This window comes from Portunus trituberculatus, chromosome 44 (assembly GCF_017591435.1).
Source record: "Portunus trituberculatus isolate SZX2019 chromosome 44, ASM1759143v1, whole genome shotgun sequence".
Lineage (NCBI taxonomy): Eukaryota > Metazoa > Arthropoda > Malacostraca > Decapoda > Portunidae > Portunus > Portunus trituberculatus.
This window is the reverse complement of record NC_059298.1, coordinates 11,903,839-11,913,580: the sequence shown is the minus strand read 5'-3', so window position 1 is coordinate 11,913,580 and position 9,742 is coordinate 11,903,839. Positions and strand designations below refer to the sequence as shown.

Below are 9,742 nucleotides of genomic sequence, written 5' to 3'. Positions count from 1 at the left end.
GACTAAGTTTAAGAAATGATTTGCACATACAGGGGGCCTCTATGTGCAAATCTTTTCTTAAACTTATAGTCAGTAACTTAGGACCAAATCCACCTGCCCCACCAAATTCATTTTTAGTTTTTAAGTGAAAACAAATTACCTTTATTGTTGAACTGTAGAATAATTTTCTGATATGAACAAAGCTGACACTTTTCGTTCCTTTCCTTGCACTAGGGAGTACATATACTAGAGATCAACGCTGCGTGCTATGGACTTCTTGACTTGCGAAAGGAGTTCGTAACCTGCGAAAGGAAGTGATGCTCATAGATTAACAAACAAGAGATCATAAAAACAGCGTAATAAGAGTAAAGGCACCTTAAAAATCAAGAGTTTTTCTTAGGACAAACTGAAAAATTTCTAAGTGATGAATGTTCATGTGAACAGCATTAGTATATATATATATATATATATATATATATATATATATATATATATATATATATATATATATATATATATATATATTATATACAAAGAATTATAATGTTACCCAAACTCGTGCATGGCGTCCATGCTTGCAAAAACGAAACTAAAAACAATAATAGTGGTAAGGAATCTAGAAACAAATTCAATCGGCAAAAATGTACAGGAATCAGAATGTCATCTTCTCCCTTGTAAATCACAGGTCCGGGACAATATTGTGTAAGTGCCTTTGTAAATCTCTTCCTTGATGGCGTGTTTGCAGGCGCAGTTCCATGCATCAGGTAGAGGAGGATGGCTGAACCAACGTCGTGACCTTCCCCCCAGCCTGCACTGGGAGAAATATGGCCTCATCCGATGCGCAACTCTGCAAAATTGGCTCCAGTCAAAGTTAGGACCTGCCTTCAATATTGCCCACACCTGATCCACGACTACTGCTGCTCCCTGTCGCTCACCACGCAAGCCTCCTTCCGCGCCTCTTCCTCCCTCTTAAAACTTGGCTCATCCTGACACTGACGACTCCTAAACCATAAACCGGGATCTAACCAAACCAGTAACGGTTTGAAGAATAGTGTCTCTCCTCCAGGCATTTATTTTCCTCTTTTATGCTTTGTGGCATAGTAATGGATGAAACCTTCTGTTTCCCCAGGCCACACCGATATCAAAATCTTATCTCTTAGCCCCACAGTCCTTTAACTTATTAGAAAAGAAACTGTATACTGTTCTATAATACGAATGACTGCTACTCTCTCTCTCTCTCTCTCCAAAATTTTCTGCTGATAACGGAATAAAATTCCCGGTACCATCAGTATTGTTAAACAAATAACGTTCTTCCATTGTCTCAGATATGGGTTAAAGTGAGAGGCTGAGGAACTGAATGGAGAGGCATGCAGCTGGCAAGATCAGGGCAGTTTGCATGAGAATGTCGCTACAAGATAGCAAGAGAGGCAACATTGCGGTGGTAAGAGAGAGACTGAAGATGGACGAGAGGAGTTGATAAGACGAAAAGCTTCTGATTCTACCCTGATTCCATTTAATTCTATGTTGTCTATGAATGTAAAATTATGTGAAAAAGATTAAAAAGTTTAGAACCGTGATCATTATTCATTTAGTGACCTAAATGTCGTGGAAGTTAACTATAAAAGGGTTCCATTATAGAGCTTTGCAGTTAAAGCAAAATTTAAACTTCCTTGCTGAACAACTAGGGGTCTCGCGTACTTTACCTCAACATACTTATGGCCCTGACAGTGACGAAAGCTAGGAGAAATATTTATAATGTTATGTGAACTTAAAGGATTTTACTATTTGATCAGGTTAGAAACGAATTTTGGGTCATGTGGACCAGCGTTGACTCAAGTACACATATCAGGACATGTTGAAATACCGCAAAAATCATACGACAACTTTAAGCTATAGACTCTCTTGTTGCACTACCTGAGCCTGCATCCCAGTAACTTATTCATATTCCTGCAATTTGACATTTATAGTCAAGTCGTCTGTGCTCATTTCTTCTTTATGGTATTTATGCATCTTTCAAAGGCCAGAATTGTTCGGAAGCACTGTATCTGGTTGGGGATTTAGTATCATCGATCGCGGCGCACACGCACGCACGCACAGTCGTGCAGGAGTGCTTCTTTTAGCAGGGAGGAAAAGAATGCTGGAGATCATTCGCCGATGCCTTGTGTCTGAGGTACATATAATCCTACTATATATAACCCTGATGATGATACAAAAAACTAAACAAATGCATAATTTTGAATTATATACAATTTCAGATAAAATTTACATTGTTGATTATGGTACGGAAAACGTGCGACTATTACACTTTGATAAAAGCGTGCCTTCTCTGCACTTCATCCGTGGAGCTTTCAGTGCACGTCGCTTGCATCCTTGAGGGCAGGAAGGGTGGAAGGCCTCGCCGTCCCCGGGGAGGAGCCCTGGGCGCAGAGCAGAGCGGGGCAGCGTCTGGGAATAACACGAGAAACTAATGAAATTTTGCATGAGAAATCGTCTTGCTCCAAGTGTACAGCCAACACAAGGCAGCGAGCCGAGCTAGGAGGAATTATACCGAGTGGAGCATAGTGTACCTCTCGCACTCCCCTGCTGCGAAATGTAACGAATCTGTGCCTAGGTCTTTTAAGGACAGACGTACATCTTAAGGTGAAGGTATTCTGCAGTCAGGGAACCTTGTATGAACAAACAAACTGCACAATCGAAATTTAAGGTCGGGATCACTTTGTCCTCCTTACCCAATGCTAGAATACACACAAAGCTATCCACATCAATGTTTACTTCTAAATTGCCTCATTCTCACACAGACTAATAACACGCTCAATAAGCAGTAACAGCAACAACAATCTCAAATGTCCAGCACAGTCCATGAGACTTTGGGAGCGCCTCAAGGCAGCGCGCCATGGCTTCTTGGGAAACGAGCAACAGCACATAACGCTTGCAATTCAGGGCAGTGCATAGCGATGTCTGCTTGTTGTGTGCGCGCGTGTGCGTGCGTGTGCGTGTGCGTGTGCGTGTGTGTGTGTGTGTGTGTGTGTGTGAAGATTAGATGTCGTCATGTTTGCAACAATTATCAATTGCTTTGAATAAAACAAAGTAAAGACAGGTGGAATGATCATATTAATTCAGCATTAAATCAATGCTGCATAACTTTTCTCGATAATATTAATGCCACTCTTATGGACAATTCCGTGATAACCTACAGTACTGTATACTAAAAGACGTAAAATATTTTTGAATAGAATAGTATTACTCTATCATATGGTAAAAAAAAAAAAAAAAACAATGTTTTTCATGATCCTTTTTTGCTTGTGGCAGGAGAGCGAAAGAGAAGTTCAGTTAACACATCGGCTCTAAAAGCGAATTTCGCTGTCCCTTCCTCTGACATTTCCTTCTTGCATATCTTTCCTGGTCCCGGCTCTCCCTCCTCAGTGGATCAGTTCACTTTTACACTTGCCTGCTGCAGTAAAGTCTTTCAGAAATGTTTCCTCTTCAGTGTGGTTAAATGGTTGGGTGGAGAAACTGACAAACTGAACATTCTCTGGTGAGCTTTCTCCTTAAAAGGATAATAAAAAATATTGTACGACTCCAGATAATGAACAAATGTATACACAAGATATATATACTATTCATGTTCGTTAACTTTCGTGGTAATAAATACAAAAACATACCATCATCGCAGGGTAACTTGAGAGTATAGGTTCCATGGAGGAATAGCATTGCGCATCTGGAAGGAAGCGGGAGCTGTATGCAATTACAAACAACGCGCGTAAAGGCTCAGTATTACATTACCTACCTCCACGTAAGAACGTAATTCATTTGCTCCGTTTACGTTATGAAAAGCTTTGTTGCGTCACACTACTATACAACAAGATTAATACCACATGCATTCTTAACACTGCAAACTCGTGACGACTCACCTCTAGAGACAATATTATCAGCGATGTGTGACAAAACTCCTCACCTTTCTTCTCCAATATAAAAAGGACCATAGAATGAAATCAGATCTTTGAAAGGAGGCCTTATAGATGCACCAGTGTTACCACCAGCCCACCTTGTCATTTGATGGCTCGATGGCTCACCCGGGTAGCTGCCATTTCGTGTTCTAGTTTTTGCCGCAAGTTATAAAATCACAACCATAGGAATACTTACGAGATGTGTAGTTCGAATTATTAAGCAATGTGATATGAGTAATGCGGTGGACGTGAAACAAGTGAGTAATAGGTGTGTGTTGGTGAAAGTGAATGATGAGCGTGTGGGGATAGTGTGAGTAGTCTTTGTAATAAAGGAAGGTGTGGTGGTAAAAGTGAGCACTGAGGGGAGTGGTGTTAATATTGAGGGTTATGGTATGAGTAATGAGAGTTGATGTCAGTGAGTAATGAAAGGAGCGGTGGTATGAGTTAATTCATGGCCTTGCAAGAGGTCGGTGTCTCACAGTTCATTGTTCGAGTCATGCTACAGATGATGCATAGTTCACGACTTGGTAATACAAGATTTTTGTTTACCAAAGCACGAATTATTGGTACGTAACAACTCATATTTAGTTGTGTTATTGTGACTCAGCTGCATACTGTATCAACATTTATTTCAGAGGTCACCTTTATTCGAAATTGAATATACTAAGTACGTACCTTTACGAAAACCGACCTTGTGCTGAATTTACAATAATCTATTGGAACGTAATTTCCAAAGCTATTAAAACGATCACAACCGTAAACGGTAGCAAAATACACGCACACTATAACCAACTTGGTCTTGTCTTGGACCACCTTTACACAACTTTCCTCCTTCAGTACAGTCACCTTCACAACACACGACTGAAATGACACAGTGCTACATCCGCCTGGCCTGCTTCTCGACTCTTAATGGCACCGGCCCCTGCAAGAGAATAACGAGATCTCTGCGAGTGTCTGCAGAGAGGAAGAGTGCCGGACCCAAAGTGACCAACCCCATGCACTCGAATCCCACTTCCCTCTTTACCACAAGGCTGCAGCTTCCATCACCCAAGCTCTCTCAAGCCTTCCCACTTCCCCACTTTACTCAAACACGCCGTTCGTCTGTGGTGACAAAATCTCCAGTATTCTGGCATTGTTTTCGCAGGCTTGGGTTTGAGTGCCTCTTCGTGATGGCGGTAGTGGCTGCGGTGGTGACGACCAACAGATACAGTGGTAGTACTGATAAGAGAAGTGTTGTGATAATGTGTGTGTGTGTGTGTGTGTGTGTGTGTGTGTGTGTGTGTGTGTGTGTGTGTGTGTGTGTGTGTGTGTGTATTTACCTAGTTGTATTTACCTAGTTGTAGTTTTACAGGGCCTGGGCTTTATGCTCGTGTGGTCCCGTCTCCATATCTACACTTATCCAATTTTTCTTTAAAACTATGTACACTCTTTGCTGATACCACTTCCTCACTCAAACTGTTCCAAGTGTGTGTGTGTGTGTGTGTGTGTGTGTGTGTGTGTGTGTGTGTGTGTGTGTGTGTGTGTGTGTGTGTGTGTGCGCGCGCGCGCGTGCGTGCAAGGTCGCTAAATTACCATAACAGAGAAATTATATTGGATAAGATGTTAAGATGGAGGATTAGGAAGTGTTGATTATATGTACGCTATGAAGATGGAGTGAAGTTCAATGGCAAACTTGTTGCCCAGTTCCCACTCTGCTCCCTGCCCTCAACATGAACGCACACAATGCACGCCAACTCCCGTAGACTTCAACTTCACGCACTGCTAATATTACGATAAGTAATGGTTGACCGAGTACTTAAACACACACGCACACTCACACGCACACGCACACACTTTGATTCATCTCAAGAGAAATTTGTTTCAACGTATACGAGTTTTTTGCATTCCATACTAATCCCATGCTTTGTATTTTTATAATAGTTTTAGAATAGTATGCCATCATCTGTGCATAATTAAGAAGCAAAAAAAAAAAAAAAAAAAAAAAAAAAAATGACAAGGTCGGTAATATTAACACAACACGTAACAAACCGCCATATTTTGCCCGTGAGCTGCAGACCACATCTTGCACGCACTACCAGTATACACGGAAAACCAGGGATCTTAATTATGCCGTATACTTACTAAGGTGTCGAGCGAGGAGTCCATTTTAGCAATGTATTCGAGCACGGACGACAAAGATGGACACAGGAGGCGGCCAACATGCAAGCAGCAGCAAGCAGCAGCAAGCTAGCACTCCCTCACTGTGGACGCGGCGGCCACCTCCAGGGCCCTCTAGCGGCGGGGTGTGTGTGCGAGGGGGTCAAGCGTCATGCTTCGCTGCTTCATAAACTTGACTATGACGCTCCAGGTGTGAAAAGGTCTTATCGTCTTTCGTTTGAAATGACCATGAATTGTTGCTATTATGGTGATCTAAAGATGAAAACTGCAGTAATGAAAGCTGGGAGTATTTTATAGTATAGACGAGTTTTCTTAACTCCGTTGGTGCAATAAAAGATAAAAGGTTACATAATGGACAGGCCATCACCTTTATGAGTCCTTTCTAATTGCAGTATTTCTCCAATTAGAAAAATATATTGGCGCGTCTCTTTATATTGTTTTCTGAGGCACCTTTGCAGGTCGTCCGCGCGTGTTTACACCAGATGGTCGGCTGTTTTTTGTTCCCCGCCTGCAACTTATTTTTCCTTCAAGACCCCCTTTCGATGCAAGCTTCTGCTGTTTGTGCGCCGCTCGCCTGCCGGGTGTCGTGTTTGCTTTGCCCACGGTGCTGGTTTTATCCATTTGCACAAAATATCCCAGCGCTTTCACCGAATTCGAATGCTTGCAACGGCCGCCAGGCCTCCTAACACCCACCGACCCTCACTGCTTCACACCGCCCCGTTCCAGGCGATGAGAGATTCTCGCACACGCTTAGTTTTACTTATTTTTTATTTTATTTTTTGCAATATATATATATATATATATATATATATATATATATATATATATATATATATATATATATATATATATATATAGATGTCATAAATACAAGTTCTGTAAGTTTTTCGTGCAGCAGCGTTCAATACGCCACACCAATCTTTTCCGGACGAACCGAAACTACCTCCACTAACGCATCACGTCTTTTAGAGGGGAATTATACAAATCCAAATCCGATGATACAATTTGCGCTTAGCTGAATTATAGATACTAGACGTCACTTCTTCATTAACGAGAACAATAGTCTCGGCATCATACAGTACGTATGTGTACAAGAAATATGATAAACCAATGAAAGAAGTGCACGCGGCAGGATGGAGTGAATACAACGGTAAACAAATCCAATAAGTAAGAGTACCTGACATTTAGTTGATGAATAAAGCTCACATAAAACAGACAGCTCCATTTTCGCGTGTGTGTGTGTGTGTGTGTGTGTGTAATTCACCTCGGTCGCCTGCTGGTCACCCAGCCAGTCTTTCCCATTACGGAGCGAGCTCAGAGCTCATAGACCGATCTTCGGGTAGGACTGAGACCACAACACACTCCACACGCCGGGAAAGCGAGGCCACAGCCCCTCGAGTTACATCCCGTACCTATTTACTGCTAGGTGAACAGGGGCTACACATTAAAAGGCTTTCCCATTTGCCTCGCCGCGCCGGGACTCGAACCCAGGCCTCTCGATTGTGAGTCGAGCGTGCTAACCACTACACTACGCGGTGTGTGTGTTTCACTGTTTGATCTGCTGCAGTCTCTGACGAGACAGCCAGACTTTACCCTACGGAACGAGCTCAGAGCTCATTATTTCCGATCTTCGGATAGGGCTGAGACCAGGCACACACCACACACCGGGACAACAAGGTCACAACTCCTCGATTTACATCCCGTACCTACTCACTGCTAGGTGAACAGGGACTACACGTGAAAGGAGAGACACCCAAATATCTTCACCCGGCCGGGGAATCGAACCCCGGTCCTCTGGCTTGTGAAGCCGGCGCTTTAACCACTGAGCTACCGGGCGTGTGTGTGTGTGTGTGTGTGTGTGTGTGTGTGTGTGTGTGTGTGTGTGTGTGTGTGTGTGTGTGTGTGTGTGTACTTTCATTCTTTCTATAGCAGTTCTTTTTTCTTACGATTTCGAATAAAATCATTTGCAAATAATGAGTCACTGTTATTAATAAAAAAAACTAATGACCGTGATAGACTATCCGGTTTGCCGCAACGTCACACTATAGTGTCAGAGAAAATTTGTAATATTTATGTGATATCACAAAAAGCATGACGGCAATTAAAAGAAAGGGCAAGAGAGGCAAACTGGCACGATGATCGTTGGAGATATAATAAGGCCGCGATAATTCTTTAGTTCTAATAAGTTGTTTAATCAAGCGGATGATATGAAAGGATTGCCTTCTCAACGCCCCACGCCACCGCTTACTAACAGCGTTTATCAGCCTGTGTCATAAGCAGAGTTAATCTTCGTATATTTGTTGCCTCGGCCGGCTACTCGCCACTTCAGGGCAAACATGACCATCAGTCCACCACTGGTCAGTTAGTCACGAGTGTCGCGCTGAGCCGCGGCTGCACACCATCTGTCGCTCCCTAAATCCGCCGCTACTTCACTAAATTTATTGCTTAAAGTTTTAATGAAATTCTGAACACCTGGTTCGCTTCAGATTACTTTACTATACTTTCGTCTCTGCTGAACACGAATTTACTTTAATCTTGTCTTATTTCTAAAGAAATAAAGTCATCCTCTTTAAGGCGTTGCTCTTTGTATTGTACCTGTAACTAATATTTACTCTAATATATTTTTGATAATAAAAGTACTCCCATCTTGTTCATGTTGGTGTTACTATCATTTTCACTAATGTAGTAAGACATACAAACATAATAAAACAACCATCATGATTATCTTCTTCTAACAGAGTGGATGAAAGATTAAATAAAGAAAATGTTTATTTTCTTCAATTCAATATCTCTCCCTGTCAGTCCTTCACAGCCCTGCCAGCCCTGCCTGTCCTCAAAGCCCTGTCAGCCCTCACAGACCTTCCAGTTATCACGGCTCCCCGCGTCCCCGTCAACACTTCGAGATGCACATAGCTTTGCCGGGCCTGACATCAAAACGTTTACACTTGATGCTCCATTCATCGTAAATCTTTTACCTGATTTCGCCGCGTCTCTCGCGTGCAACATGTGTGCAGTGAACGTGTATGCGACATGTGTGTGTGTGTGTGTGTGTGTGTGTGTGTGTGTGTGTGTGTGTGTGTGTGTGTGTGTGTGTGTGTGTGTGTGTGTGTGTGTGTCTCTCTCTCTCTCTCTCTCTCTCTCTCTCTCTCTCTCTCTCTCTCTCTCTCTCTCTCTCTCTCTCTCTCTCTCTCTCTCTCTCTTTCTCCGTCCGTATTGCATGAAGTTCGTCTCCCCACGCTTTCATTCCACACTTCTCTCCGACACAACTTTCTCATTCTCTTCTTTAACAGTTTCATTTCCACGCTTTCCTTCTAGCAACTAAAAATATACATAGAAAAAACAATTAGGGGAGTTTTACCTTCTGATAATCTTTTCCTCAGACGCCAACACCTTGATCGAATTTTTACCAAAACTCAAGAGTAAAACACGTTTTAGTTTCCACCTTATTTTTGTTTCTCTTATTACTTTTTAATCTTTTGTGTGCGTGTTTCTGTTTCCCTGAATGTTCAGATGTTTAATTAAAGTAAAATTACGAACATTTATTATAACTATTTATCTTTTTTTTATTTCCACTTATCTTAATTTATTTTTTATCCACATCTTTTTACCAGCCTGAATCTTTCTTCACTAAATGTACTATCATCAATAAGCATCTTATT

The 9,742-nt window shown here is 42.0% G+C and overlaps 1 protein-coding gene and 1 long non-coding RNA gene across 2 annotated transcripts in view; both read right to left on the bottom strand.

The window, feature by feature from the left end:
• Positions 1-372, bottom strand: part of LOC123518872 — a 2,182-nt gene extending 1,810 nt beyond the window's left edge. The window contains exon 1 of the mRNA XM_045279924.1: positions 140-372. The gene's annotated coding sequence lies outside the window, so the exon portion shown is untranslated. The remainder of the gene's footprint in view (positions 1-139) is intronic.
• Positions 373-534: 162 nt separating this feature from the next.
• Positions 535-6,774, bottom strand: LOC123518902. The gene is made up of 3 exons (XR_006678909.1): positions 6,048-6,774; positions 2,283-2,424; positions 535-826 (listed from the first exon to the last, which is right to left on the bottom strand). It is a non-coding gene; the product is annotated as an uncharacterized LOC123518902 (long non-coding RNA).
• Between the last annotated feature and the right edge of the window lie 2,968 nt (positions 6,775-9,742).